Source organism: Procambarus clarkii, chromosome 75 (genome assembly GCF_040958095.1).
Source record: "Procambarus clarkii isolate CNS0578487 chromosome 75, FALCON_Pclarkii_2.0, whole genome shotgun sequence".
In the NCBI taxonomy this organism is placed as follows: Eukaryota; Metazoa; Arthropoda; class Malacostraca; order Decapoda; family Cambaridae; genus Procambarus; species Procambarus clarkii.
The window spans coordinates 9,835,424-9,849,748 of record NC_091224.1 but is presented as its reverse complement, the minus strand read 5'-3'; positions in this window follow the sequence as shown (position 1 = coordinate 9,849,748).

Here is a 14,325-nt window from a genome sequence, read left to right as displayed (position 1 = left end):
TATATATATATATATATATATATATATATATATATATATATATATAATGTTCTCTGATGTTCCCTGAACATCAGAGAACGTGCAGGTCGCAGAGATATGGCTCTTGATGCCAGGACAGGAAGGTATAGGGGTGGGACACCGTCACATGAAGTATATGCTATTGAGTGACACTATCCAGGGATGAAAGGTCATATAACTCAAGAATGTAGACGCTGCTTCTATCCTCAGGGATAAATAGGATAAATGGTTAGCGGCATATGTAATGTCATGAATTTGTTATAAGAAATGATAACGCAGACTGCCTCTTGACACTCTATTGGAGAACGGGTGCCCGCAGGGAATGGAAGGGAAGGGAAGGGAACTATGAGGAGAAAGCACCAAGCCATTACGACTATATTGCACTTGGAATGGTTCATGATAAGGATTTGGGATGGGATGGGGAGGAAGGAATAATGCCCACCCACTTGGACTCTAAATGCCGACCTCCATGAAACGAGACCGTCACTCTACCATCCAGCCCAAGTACCCGAATCAACTTCTAGTCGATTCAACCAACTGCAGAGCTGACCACAATATTTACCCTTCTTCAACCCTGAGGAAGAAGCGACATCGTTACGTTACGGGTTGATGGTTGAGTCCTGAACTTCATTTATTTTAATCCGTTCATTCAGTATTAACGTCTATTTCAAGTGTTGTACACTCCCTAAACTTCTGAACAGATATACGCTTCCTCATAACTACACTTATTGCTAATACGACCAAACCAAAGCATATGAAAGTCTGTAAATCCAGCAGCCTAAGTCCTGCTGATGCATCCACCACCAAAGTGAACGAAGCAATGGAGCCCCGCTGCCTCCCTCCTCACAGGTCATGAGAAAACTGGATAATTTATTTTAATTGCTAATGGATAAACAATATAATTACTTATTCTGATTACCGTTCTATCATACACAGTTTCAAATGTAGATATGCTGGAGCCCAGTAGGCTCAGGATTCTATACACCTGTTGGTTGAGAGTCGGACCAAAGAGCCAGAGCTCATCCCCCGCAAGCACAACTAGATGAATACAACTAGGTGACATGAAGCTAAGGCATATTTTTAAGTAATAAGCAACAAACAAATCCACAAGGGCCGTGACCAGGATTCGAACCTACGTCCGAGAGCATCCCAGATGCTGCCTTAATTGACTGAACTACGACAGTCAATTCGAACCTGACAGACGTTCGAATCTTCGTCACGGCTCTTGTTGATTTGTTTATTTGATGCATCACAATATTGTGATTTATGTGTGTAATGAAGTAAGGGCAAAGAGCCAGAATGGCCTATTGACATAGCTCGATTGCATGGGGGTATTGTGTAAAACCTTGGTTTGCGTCTCGGAGAGGCTGCAGGATCCAAGTTCGTTCAGTAGAACTTCTGCATTCAATTCTATGGACCATGTCGTAGCTAAGTCGATTAAGGCAGCATCTGGGATGCTCTCGGGCGTAGGATCGAATCCTCATTACGGCTCTTGTGGATATGTTCATTTAGATACATCACGCTATTGTGATTTCTGTGTGTAATGAAGTTAGGGCAAAAAGGTATAACTGGCTATTGACATAGGTCGAGTGCATGGGGAAATTGTGTAAAACCACGGTATTTCTCTCAGAGAGCTGCTGCAGGATCCAAGTAAGTTCAGTAGAACTTCTTGTTTCAATTCTTTTGACCATGTCGTAGCTCAGTCGATTAAGGCAACTTCTGGGATGCTCTCGAGACGTAGGATCGAATCCTCGTCACGGCCTTAGTGGATTTGTTCATATGATGCATCACACTATTGTGATTTCTGTGTGCAACAAGCAATAATATTGAGATATGATAAATTTAGTTACAGCGTCGTGATGTGTTTGTGTGCTTGAAGGCTGGCCTCCGTTATGGCGCCTAGTGGCCTAGTGTTAAGTCTTGGTAAACTCCACATATAATTAAATTGTAATATAAAATACCATGGATATTTTCCACAGTCCAGCTTTATTAACTGTTTTGTCCTGCCCATTAGAGTGTTTCATCCTTTTGGACTCTGTTTTAACCAACCTCGTGGACTCTTTCCGCCAGCCTTGTGGACTGTGTTACCAGCTACACAACTGAGCAATGATCATGTTCCCTGGAACAGCTACTAAACTTCGCAATGGCCCGTTAATATTACCTAATGCCACAAGGATCATAAAGTAAAAAGCTATTATTAAAATTAGAAATACCAGTTTACTCTGTGGTAGGGACAAATTATAATACAAAATTGCAGACAACAATAATAATCAATGTTCACATGCTTATGACTACTGACACACTTCAAATTACATAAGAATGGCTAAATTAATATGTCGCATAAAATGCCAGATTCAATAGCAACACCTAAACACAAAACAATAATACTTGTCCAGGACTGGTACGCTCAGGCACGCCCGCACCACTGTCCAACTTATACAATAGCATACAGTACTGCAATGCACTGGCATAACTGTAGCACATACAACAGAATGAATATATTTTAACATAATACGTAAACACTGAATTCAGAAATATAGAAATCTGTAGTACATAGTAAAATGAAGTGTGATGAATGTATAATTATGCATACATTAAAATAGTTAGGAATCAGGTTCGTACCTGGTTCGTAACAGACTGTTTCAACAAGTCCTGTGGTCTATTTAAACTAGTCTTGTGAACTGTTTCAAGTCTTGTGGTCTGTTCCAACCAGTCTTGTGAGCTATTTCAAGTCTTGTGGTCTGTTCCAACCAGTCTTGTGAACTGTTTCAAGTCCGGTGGTCTGTTCCTACCAGTCTTGTGAGCTATTTCAAGTCTTGTGGTCTGTTCCAACCAGTCTTGTGAACTGTTTCAAGTCCTCTGGTCTGTTCCAACCAGTCTTGTGAACTGTTTCAACAAACCTTGTGGCTGAGATAACATGAGTCGCCTCCATACAGACGATGCAGGGCTGGTCAGGGACCGTCCATCGCCACCGCACTGCGGTTTGCGAGTAGCATATCCGGATAACAAAGAAACGCGTTATTTATGCACAGGACGGTAAAACCTTCACCATGTTGCCTTGAAAATGCGATATAATGTAACACACAACACGCTTAATGAAATGATCCAATGCGTTTGAGAAACTCAATGTCAAAGTGTAGCGTTATGCTAACGTCTTCTCACTTTCCAATTTTAATGCTATCAGCAACCGTGTCAAATTTATGGAATTTAATGGAAATTGAAAGCACCAGAATATAGACACATCCAATGATCAAGAAGCATCTGCATAGATATGCGAAGTGTGTTGTCTAGAATCGAACGCTACTAGCCAGGCCAATCCATCGCAAAGGAGCAGTGGCATTCTGAATTCTCCATCTCTCAGGTGAAGCCAAACGGGACCTCAATGCCCCTCAGACATCCAGTATAAATAGTGAAACTGTTGCTGACATGTTTTATGTAATGCTTTAATACTGACAAATGTAAGATTTTGAGGCTAGGTAATGATGATAGAGTCTTGAAGATAAATCAATCTTTCTTGTGGCACTATATCAAAAGCTTTGCTAACATCAAGGTACACAACATTACAATCCTTACCACTATCAACTGCCTCAACATTGCAGGTATAAAAAATAACAAATTTTTTAAACATGAACGGCCATTTCTAAAACCACGTTGTGAATCATTTATTAATTTAGGTTTTTCAAGATGAAGATGAATTGTATTTGCAACTATCGATTCATGCCACTTTTCCACAATTGACATTAGGCTAATTGGCGGAGAGTTTGACGCTAGTGATCTATCTTCTTTCTTAAAAATTGACACCACATTAGCAACCTTCCATGACTCAGGCACTCTGTCTGACTCTATTGATTTATTAAATACTAGCTGTACCCGGCCACGTGTTACTGTGGCTCAGCAACGCATGTGCGTTGCTGAGCCACAGCAACCTTTCCCGGTCTCCCAGTCCTGCCACAATTCCCCGTCCGCTCCAGTCTTCCCCTCCCCGTCCCATCGTCCTCCCAAGCATTCCTCATTCCCCCATCCCCGTATCCTCCCAACCATTCCCCACTGTCTCATCCCTTCGTCGTCCCCACCATGCCCCGCTCCACCGTCCCCTCGTCCTCCTAAACATTTCCTCACTCCACCAACCCCTCTTCCTTCCCATCATCTCCCACTCCCCCATCCCCTTGTCCTGCCTACCATTCCCCCCGCCCCCTGATCCTCCCCACAACACCCTACTCCCCTTCCACTTGTTCTCCCCTCCATTCTCCATTCCTTGTCCCATCGTACCCACCACTCCTCGTCCTCCCCTCCATTCTCCACTACCTCGTCCGATGCATTCCCAAATGATCTAATGTTCTCATCAGAAAATTGGGATCATCAAATGATCTGATGTTCCCATCACTGAAATATAAGAAAAACAATGAAAAACTAAAAAAATAAACAATACTTTCGAAATGAATGATATGGTAAACAACACATCTCAATTCCAATGCAATGTCACACAAAATAATTAAATCAAAATTAAAATAAATCGAAATCTATGAAAATTTAATTTGTCAATGCAATTGGTAACATTGAAATGGAAATTTTACATATATAGTATAGTGTGTTGCTCTTACATGCACCAGATGGCACTGTTTCTTAAAAAAGAAGGTTTTTACCTGTCACAGGTGTGGCATCTATACATATACTTTAGAAATGAACGGCATGATAAACAACACAGCTCAATTCTAATGCAATGTCACACCTAATAATTAAATTAAAATGAAAATAAATCGAAATATACGAAAATTAAATTTATCAATGCAATCAGAAACACTGAAATGGAATTGTAACACATTTAGTGTAGCGTGTGTTGTTATTACGTGCAACAGATGGTGCTGTTTTTCAAAATAACTTGTCTTTACCTGTCACAGGTATCGCATCTATATAGTAGGTATATGAAAACATGCACATATCCAAATGAAACGTTGCGTCAAAATTTCAAAGCAACTAATGATGAACTTTCGGAGATTACAGCGTGTGTGTTGCTCTTGCGCCCAAAAGATGGTGCCCTTTAAAAAAAAAACATGTTCTTTCCTGTCACAAGTGAGGCATGTATATAGTCTATATAAAAAATGGAAATGTTCGTTTGTTCAAAGTCTCTAATCTCCGAAAGTTCTTGACCGATTACTTTGAAATTTTCACACAATGTTCCATTCATATCCGCACGGGTTTTTATATACATACTATATAGATGTCACGTCTATGACGGGAAAAAAACATGCGTTTATTGAAAAACTTTGTTTTTCATGTGAGGGGAAATCTTCGAAACCTCTTTACCAGTTGCTTTGAAATTTTGACACAACGTTGCATTCGAATAGGTGCGTGTTTTTATATACCTACTATATACATGCCTCACCTGTGACCGGAAAAACTTTTTTTTAAACAGAGCCATCTGTTGGATGCAAGAGCAACACACTCTGTAATCTCCAAAAGTTCTTCATTGATTGCTTTTAAATTTTGACACGATCAATCCACATTCTAGCTAGTTTAATGTTAAACTTGTATCCAGATTCAATACTGTTTATAACTCAAGGATCACTGTTATGTTCTAATCTCAAACGAATATCAATTCCATCTAAAAGATATTCGCTCAAAGTTGTAATGTCCAATAGCAGTTTAAAGCAACAATTTACTCCCTCAGTTTTTAACTTTACAAATCTAGGTTTAAGGTCTTCTGTGGCATTCTTAAAATAATCTGCATCATATTTTTCAGGAAAAACATCATTATAGAAATACGTTAGTTCTTTAAATCTTTCAGCTTTACATTCAGAAAGCGTTGTCATTAGCTTTACATATGATAAATATGAAAATAGTGAATTAGTTTCTACCACTTGCTCATTTAAATAAACAGTTACAGCTTTAAACATTGTCTGGGACAAACCATTAACTATTGATGCATTTTTAATATTCGCTAAAGCCGTAATTCCGTCAGGTCCCGTTAATTCAACCATCAGTTCTAGCGTCAAGCTCGAAAGATCAATAAATTGACCCTTAAGTCCTAGGATACGGAATTCAATATAAGAATCTTTAAATCTATTGTTAATACTTGAATTCACTTGTAAAATATCTTGTGTCTGTCTTGCAAATATCGTACTTTCAACCATACTATGCGGACTAACTTTAGGAAAGCCATCGCTTATAGCGGCTGTATAATTTTCTAAAGGAACTTGCAATGCTGCACTAGGAGCATTTACACTCATCATGTCTGCGTCTAGCATACAACTAGTACTGTTTTATGAAAACACGTCTTTATATCTATCCATTTTCTTTATATAGGCAGGTCTTTTCGTTATTCGTCCACCTGCTATCAATTTAGAACCAATACTTTTCAATGTTTCCATACCACGTTTTCTAATTGAATCCTTCAAAGTACCTTGGCCCGTATTTATATCCTGCAAAACATTCTGTCCCATTGTCAATGCTGCTGGCATAATAGTTTTTAATAGGAAAGGAGTTGCTCTACGAGCTAGACCAGTTAAGAAACTTAATATTCCACCTCCTCTTAAATGTCTTCTATCAAAAACAGTAATATCGCCCAGTGTTCCACCTCTCTTCCCTCGAGGTGCGATAAATCGCCCAACTTCGTCAACAGACAGCTGTACAAACCCGACCCTCATGTTTAAACGTGCCAGGAGAGAATGATAAACTCCCTCTACTCTTACCATTATATATCAACGGATCTAATATGTAATACTGCAATTGTACATCCTTCCTTTTCAAAATATGCAGGCTCCCCATCTTGATCTGTTAATTTAATACTGATGCCATCAATATTAGTCGTATTTAAAGGTTTATATAATTTCCTGTGTGTTACATTACTTTGAAACGAAACAACATCCAAGATATTTACAATCTGATTACCAAACATGGTGGGCTGCACCTTATCACAATGTACACACAAGAAATTTATACGGCCTCCTGGCCTAGGATGATAATAGCATGTATCTTGTACAGATATCCTGTTATTAGTTAGTTTATTCATAATAAATGTATCATAGGCTTTACCTACTTCAGCTCCAATAACTTTACATATATTTCGACCAAAAGATAAAGAAATTCGAACAACCAATTTACCATCCTTTGTAATAAATAATTTCAACAACTTCTCACTAAATGCTGAATTAAACTTAATTCGATTAATACTCGAATCATATTTCATATAAATGCCCCCATAGTCTGGGAAATTATAATTAAGTATGTTTCCTATAAAACTCAGTAAACCTTTTGAAAATATAGTTGAAATTTGTCTATTTAAAATAGTCGTTAGCTCTATGCAATTATCGTTCGCTAAAATATCTGACTTTAAAGTGAAAGATGTATTCATCGTACTCAAATCAGATAAATTTTTAGACACAAGAAGTTGAACTGAAATATCACTTTCTGGGTCATTCCTCATAAAAGCAAAATAAGATGGAGGCAGGAATATATTCTTTAGGCACACTTCATAAGCTTTATTCGGGTCTAAAGGCAGCTGATTATGTAATCTATTTTCAAAAGCATTGGGAGCATTGTTTTTAAATACATCAGTATCTGAGTTACTTGCTGCATATATAACGTAACTATCCATCCTGTAGTCTATTAGTAAATGATAAAAATAAACAGAAACTCACCTTAATATGGTATCCAGGTAGACTCTCCTTCATCTCCAGCCTTGATCTTCCTCTTCAAACTCGGAGGAGAAAACACTTGATTTTTCGAATCTACATTTCTAAATAAATTCTTAGGTGTAGAGGTCAAAGAAAAAAACAACTTTGCTATGGGCAATTTATCTTCTGGGAATAACAATTTCGGAGTGCACATCCTGCCTATAACGTCATCAACAATATTCAATGTTTTTACTGTCTAACAATCGTTTCATATATTTATTATAGAATTCACCGCCCTTATCAGTGTTAAGCTTCCTTACACCTTTTGATGAAGGTAAATCCAGAATAGCTTTCATGGCTTCACTTACACTCTGACCGGATTTAGTGGATAGTGGAACTACATGTGCAAACCTTGAAAATATATCAGCACAAACTAATAAATATTTAATATCATTGTTGTGCTTAGCTAACAATGTCATATCAGCCAAGTCACTGGTAAATAAAGCTTTAGGTCTGGGTGCTAAGATACGTCTTTGCTTAAATTTACGTTTTTTTAATAGATGTAAGGTATAAGCATTAGACGTTTTTAAATAATCTTTCACATCTTTTATAGTTAATTCAGGGATTGTTTTCTTTGCAGCCTTATACAATTTTAAAACACCACCAAACCCACCTATGGACTTGGGGTCATTGTATATCTTATTAAGAGTTTGTGTAATGTTCACCATTGATACACTATTTCATATGGGGGTTCATTTACAATATTTCCCCTAAATATTATGGATTCAGGTGTTTTAACGCCCAAGTCAACGAGTAAATACCCATACTGTCGAGAAATCACTTTCTTATATATATCTAAAAATTTCTTGGCATCTTTTTTTCCAAATATTTGTCTGCCTAATGTTTCGATCTGGGACAAGTCTCTTGATTTAAGCAGAATAAAATGAGATGCATTTAAACTTATAGATCTAGAAAATTTCCCACTGAAAAATATATTTTGAGTTATAAAAATAACAAAGATGTTCTCATGCCGTCCCTTAGTAAATATATCACTTACTATTTTAGAGTTTGTAGATTCAACATAAAAGTCATCATAAACAACTAATATATGAGATGTGTCCTCTGGATCACGATCGTCTAAAGGGTTTACAATTCCAGAGTAAAAAGATATCTTATGTCTAATGAGTGGATTAGTTCTCAACTCTTTATACCCGCTTCCGCAGATAATTATTTTAGCAAAGTTCTGCTGATATTTCTCTATCATTTTAGCACATAAATAGCTCTTCCCACCGTTTGAAAATCCAACAATAATAATTCTTTATGGTTCACTAAATATATTCAACTGGGTTTCAGTAATAACTTTTTTCTGCCCTTCCATGATGCTGTGATTCAATAGACTAACTACAAATATATAATGAAATGAGTATTTAAACAAAATGTACATTTGAGTTTTATTTTTAAAAGATAACATAGCCAATAAATCATAGACATTTGAACATAGTCATAGCCATAGACATTTGAACATATCCAATACAGTAACCAAATCATAGTCATAGACAATACAATATCAAAATATCATGGCCATTAAATCATAGACATTTTCATATCAAATACAGTAACAAATCATAGACATTTGAACATAGTCATTTTCATTAGACATTTTCTTAGCCAATACAGTAACAAAATCATAGACATTTAATTATACAACACAGTAACATAGCCATTAAATCATAGACATAGACATTTGAACTTAGCCAATACAGTATCAAATCATAGACATTAAATCATAGACATTTTCATATCAAATACAGTAACAAATCATAGACATTTGAACAAAGTCATTTCATTTTCTTAGCAAATACAGTATCAAAATAACATAGACATTTGAATATAGTTATAGATAATACATAGACAATACAGTAACATAGACTTAGTTGTTGTTATTAGGGAACAATTGCCGAGCGACTCTATCCCGCTTTTCCCAAAGAATAAAAATGGGGAATAATGGACGTCTTGTTTGGGGATTATCTACAATTACCGGTTCCTCTACCTGTACCTCACGCTCTGGAATGTCTGGGTGACCGTAAGCTAATGACTCTGTGGGACTAATGAGGTACCTCTTGTCATCAAAAGCTGACAGACCGCGCTTAGTTGTTTTACACGTGCATATCTGTCCGTTAACATTACGAATGGATCGGGATACAAAATTAAAAGTTGTATTTGTCTCTAATGTGTTCTGAAAAGATGCATGTGTTATTTTCTATTGTTGGTGATAAGGAATCCCTTTACATTTACATAAATGTTCATTATCAAGGGTTAGGAGAGAGTAAGTTTTAGGCTTCAGTGCAATTAATTCAGTTATAATTTTCTGCTTTACTTCTGACTTGAGGAGTCCTAGTTCACCTTTGCGAGTAGCTGAATACATGGGATGATCTTTGTCAAAATTACTGAAATCCATATAATCTACTAGAGGAGCTTTTGTCATTTCTTGGAAAGCATCTTTACAGGCAAGAGTGAATATGAATGAGTCTGTATCTGTATAAATTAGTCTAGCTCTCTCCCCATAATGGGCTTTAACTACATTATACCAGAAGTCATGTAAACGCCTCTTGGCTCTCTGCAAGATCTGATATCCCATGTAAGAAGTAGTGGTAACTTTAAGGATGTCTTTCATTACTGTACAGAGAACCCTATCTGGACCTAAAGAGATAGCTCGTTTATACAAAGGGTTTCTTGCATGAGTTAAGAATGAATGTTTTGTCGTTACTAGATGGTGGGTATTAGCATATCTAGAAATACTGGTCATTGATTTCCCGTATAGACTATTACTTATGAGTTTAAAGGCTTTTCCTTTAACTTCACAGGTAGTATTGGCTCGTTCTCGAATGTTGGTTGAAATAAAATCTTTTAAATAGGGAGCCTGCTTAAATTCATAGATTGTTTTTATTTGTTCGACTTCTAGTCCTAGTTTTAATAGCAATTGCAGGAAATCAAGGCTTACTAAGTAGTTGTTTTGGGGCAAGTGGGATGCAATTAATTTAGTATTTTTAGGTGGGAGCTTACGTTTTTCATCATTAAGGGTTTTCTTACTGTACTCTGACAAAACTCCTCAGTTATATTAGTATGAGACAGCACAAGGGGCAGATCATCAGTATACCTAGCTACCTCGGGAGATACATGTTTTGTATCGCATAAAATCCAATAGCCTTTGTCTTGATCACAGGGGATATGTTGTAACCCTTGCCCTAATAAGGTATCCCGCTCAAGGTCAGTTAATTGTCTAATCCCTCCCTGGGGAAGTACCTCAGCCATGCACGCTGCATATAGGCTGTTGACGTCAAGGTACAAAATGTGAGTATCGTCATCAGAGCTAGGGTTAGATGTAGTGTGCTCGTTAACAGCCTGTGTAAATTGCCTTATGGAAGATATGAACCCCCCCTCTAAGATTCCTTCTCAACAAATCATATACATTCTGATCATACACATAGTCAAGTACAACTTTAGATTTAAATAAGAACGCGCCCCAAGCGTAACTAGGAAGTGATACATAGAAAACAATATGTAGTTCATAAATTTCTTTCAGTGATGTGCGCCAAAATGTAAATATATCAACTAGCATTCCTACGTCAACTTTTAAATATAACATGAGGTAATCTTTGATGTTTGTACAGTTCCCTAAATTAAATACTTTAAGAGCATTGTTATAATCTTCTTCAGACAGTGGAGCGTCATGTAAAACATTGTAAAACTTATCTCGCGACGGGAGCTGAGGTTCGTCTAACACGTCCATGGAAGAAATATAATCATAACATAGGCTTTGTTTACCTTTAATTAACAGAGCTTTAGCCTCATTGGATACGCCATTTAATGTGTTCAGTATACTTGGTGGGTTTCTTACTGGCAACGTGCTCGTTTGCTAAGGTTCCTAATGACCCATTAAGGAGAGCTAGGCTATCTAGGAATTTAAGTTCACCTATGATGACTTGCATAAATTTCAAACCTTCCTTGGTTAGAATTTCTACATCGCGGTGAGGATTTTTGGGCTTTTCTTTAAGTATAATTCCAAGATCATAGGCTGCATTAGAGGAAAATGTGGTCAAGTATCTACGAGCATTTTTACATTGTAAGTTGCAACGAGGACAATAAGCACCTAAGTAATTATTTTCTTGAATAGCATGTTTACGATGTCTATGTTTATCTTTCTTATTCTTGTAAGTTTGATGACACAATTGACACGAATTTTGTCTTTGAAACATTCTTTCCTGTTCTCTAGACAAGTTCTTAGGGAAGTTGGGGAGCTGAGCATGAATAGCTTTCCATGAGGCTTCTAGCTTTGTAATAAAATGATTAACTGCGTCTGGACCAACGTATGAATACGTTTCTACAACATTTAATTCCCTGTCTAAAATCATGTAGGCATAAGCAATAGCTTTATGCTTACATTCTACCATGCCTCGAGGATTTTGACGATCTAAAAGGCATTCGAAATCGTAATATGCGGTGTGAGTCGGGCTATAGGTCCTACCGTAATTTGTAAAAATTATTTTCTTATTAGGATTATAGAACGAAAATACTTGGGATACAGTGCATGACTCTTCGTGAGCCTGAATCTCATCTGGGGGAGCATGCAAAAGGCAAATACGGCAGAATTTATTCGTGTTAGGAATTCTATACTGATTATTGTTAATATTCTTTGCATATTTATCCTTGATAAGACAGAGATGCTTGCCTTCCAATAACAACAAAGGGACTTTATCGGCATACTTTTCTTGGCTTTTCCTAGCTAAACTAAGATAGTATCTGTTACTTTCATGTGTTACTGTATAATATAAATAGAAATTTTGTTAAGCTTCTCTATTTTCTTAAGATTATCAAATGATACGGGGAATCTGATTTCATCTGCCCATACTACGAATCTTCTACACCATCGAATGCTTTTGTAATGATGTCTAACGTTATCCATGGTCCTGCCCAATGCTAAGTTTTTATATGCAGCAATGCACTGCAACAAACACTCATCTCCATCGCTTTCGGGATTGAAAATTGACTCGCTACCCTTTAATTTAGCGAGATAAGGTACGTAAGATCCAAGGAGCATAGGGTGACGAATATGCGAGAAATTAATGGCGAAGCCTGACATGGAATGAATTCCTACACTTGAGGATTGGACATTTTTTAGGCATTCGTCAATTTTAGCGGACATTTCATCAACCCAGGAATTTACGAGAACTTCCAACTATTCCTGTGTAACAGTCCGAGTTTCGCCCCTAATTGAAAATACTTCGTCTAATATTTCATATTGATTGTCGGCATGATTAAGTTTTTGCAAAATTAGGCTTATGTCTGGGTAAATATGAAATGAGGGAGGGAATTCTTCCTGTATTTGTCTGAACTGATTGTCTATGTATTCTATAAAAAATTCCCTATACGTAATTATATACACACTAGGGTCAGCGTCTAAATGGCCAGGAATGTAGAATGAATGTCTCGAGAATGCACCTTCGAAATGGTGTATAACTTCTAACACTCGCAGAACAACATGATCTACGTTATGTACCTCTGGCGAATCTGGAGCGTTGACTTCTTCTTCTTCATCTGATATGTCATGAACAGGGGGTTGATTGTCTTCTTCATCTGAGGAAGCCTACAGGTTACCGTCTGGTGCATCTTCTTCTAGCTCCTGGGAAAGCTGGGGTTGACTGCGTACAGGCGTGCTCCACTCAGAGGGTTGTGTTGAATCCAGGGGCGATTCTGTAATATAATATTAGCAATGAATAAACATTAAGAGGAAAGCAAATTTGAAAACATTAAGAGGAAAACAAAGTCTAAAATAAGAGGAAAACTGAATTACAGATAAATAATAATAATACTTACGAGCTGGGTTGTTGATTCCACCAAGTATGAGATTCTCTTGATCACGAATAGGAACTCCTGTAATGGAAACATTTTCTGTATGAGTACATATTACTTGTTATACACTTGTTAAAATATACAATTATTAACTTTTTAAATTGGGAAAATTATTGTGAAAACGTACGGTTATTTATGATGCGACGGCGTTTGGGCGGAGGTTCAATGATGTTTCTGGCTTCGGATGAGGTTCCTGGTTAACGGACCAACGACAGTACGGGCAGGAAGTACAATCACGAACTGAAATAAGAATATTATATATAAATGGGATGTCTGTATGTATGTGTATGTTTCAGATATATATTTCTTTGAAAGTTTATTGAATGTGCGAGAAAAGCGGTACTTACGATTTGCACAATAGAGTTGTCCACAGCTAGTACAGGTTACGTCAAAATGTCCAGGTGGTGTAGGCCCGTTGCATTCTACACAGTACAGTCTGCATTCTTGAAGAGCGTTGTTGGACATCTCAGCTAAGCATGTTATGCATCTTGTTTGGCACACATGCCCCATTTCGTTGTTGAGAGGAGACAGGCACAGGGGACACAGTGACATGATGATATGAGCAGGCTGGGGGAACCTTGTGAACAGGATGAAGATTAAATGTTGACTGAAAGTGCAGGCCTCTAAGACTTTGGCCTTTAGACGGTCTGAGGGGCCCCTGAATGAGCGTAATAACATTAGTGTGCCCCTGAGTGAGCGTTTTGGCTGTTTTATTATTAGCGAGAATGATTGGCGAATACTGGGATTAAAACTCTTTTATTATAAATTGCGTAAACTAAAATTA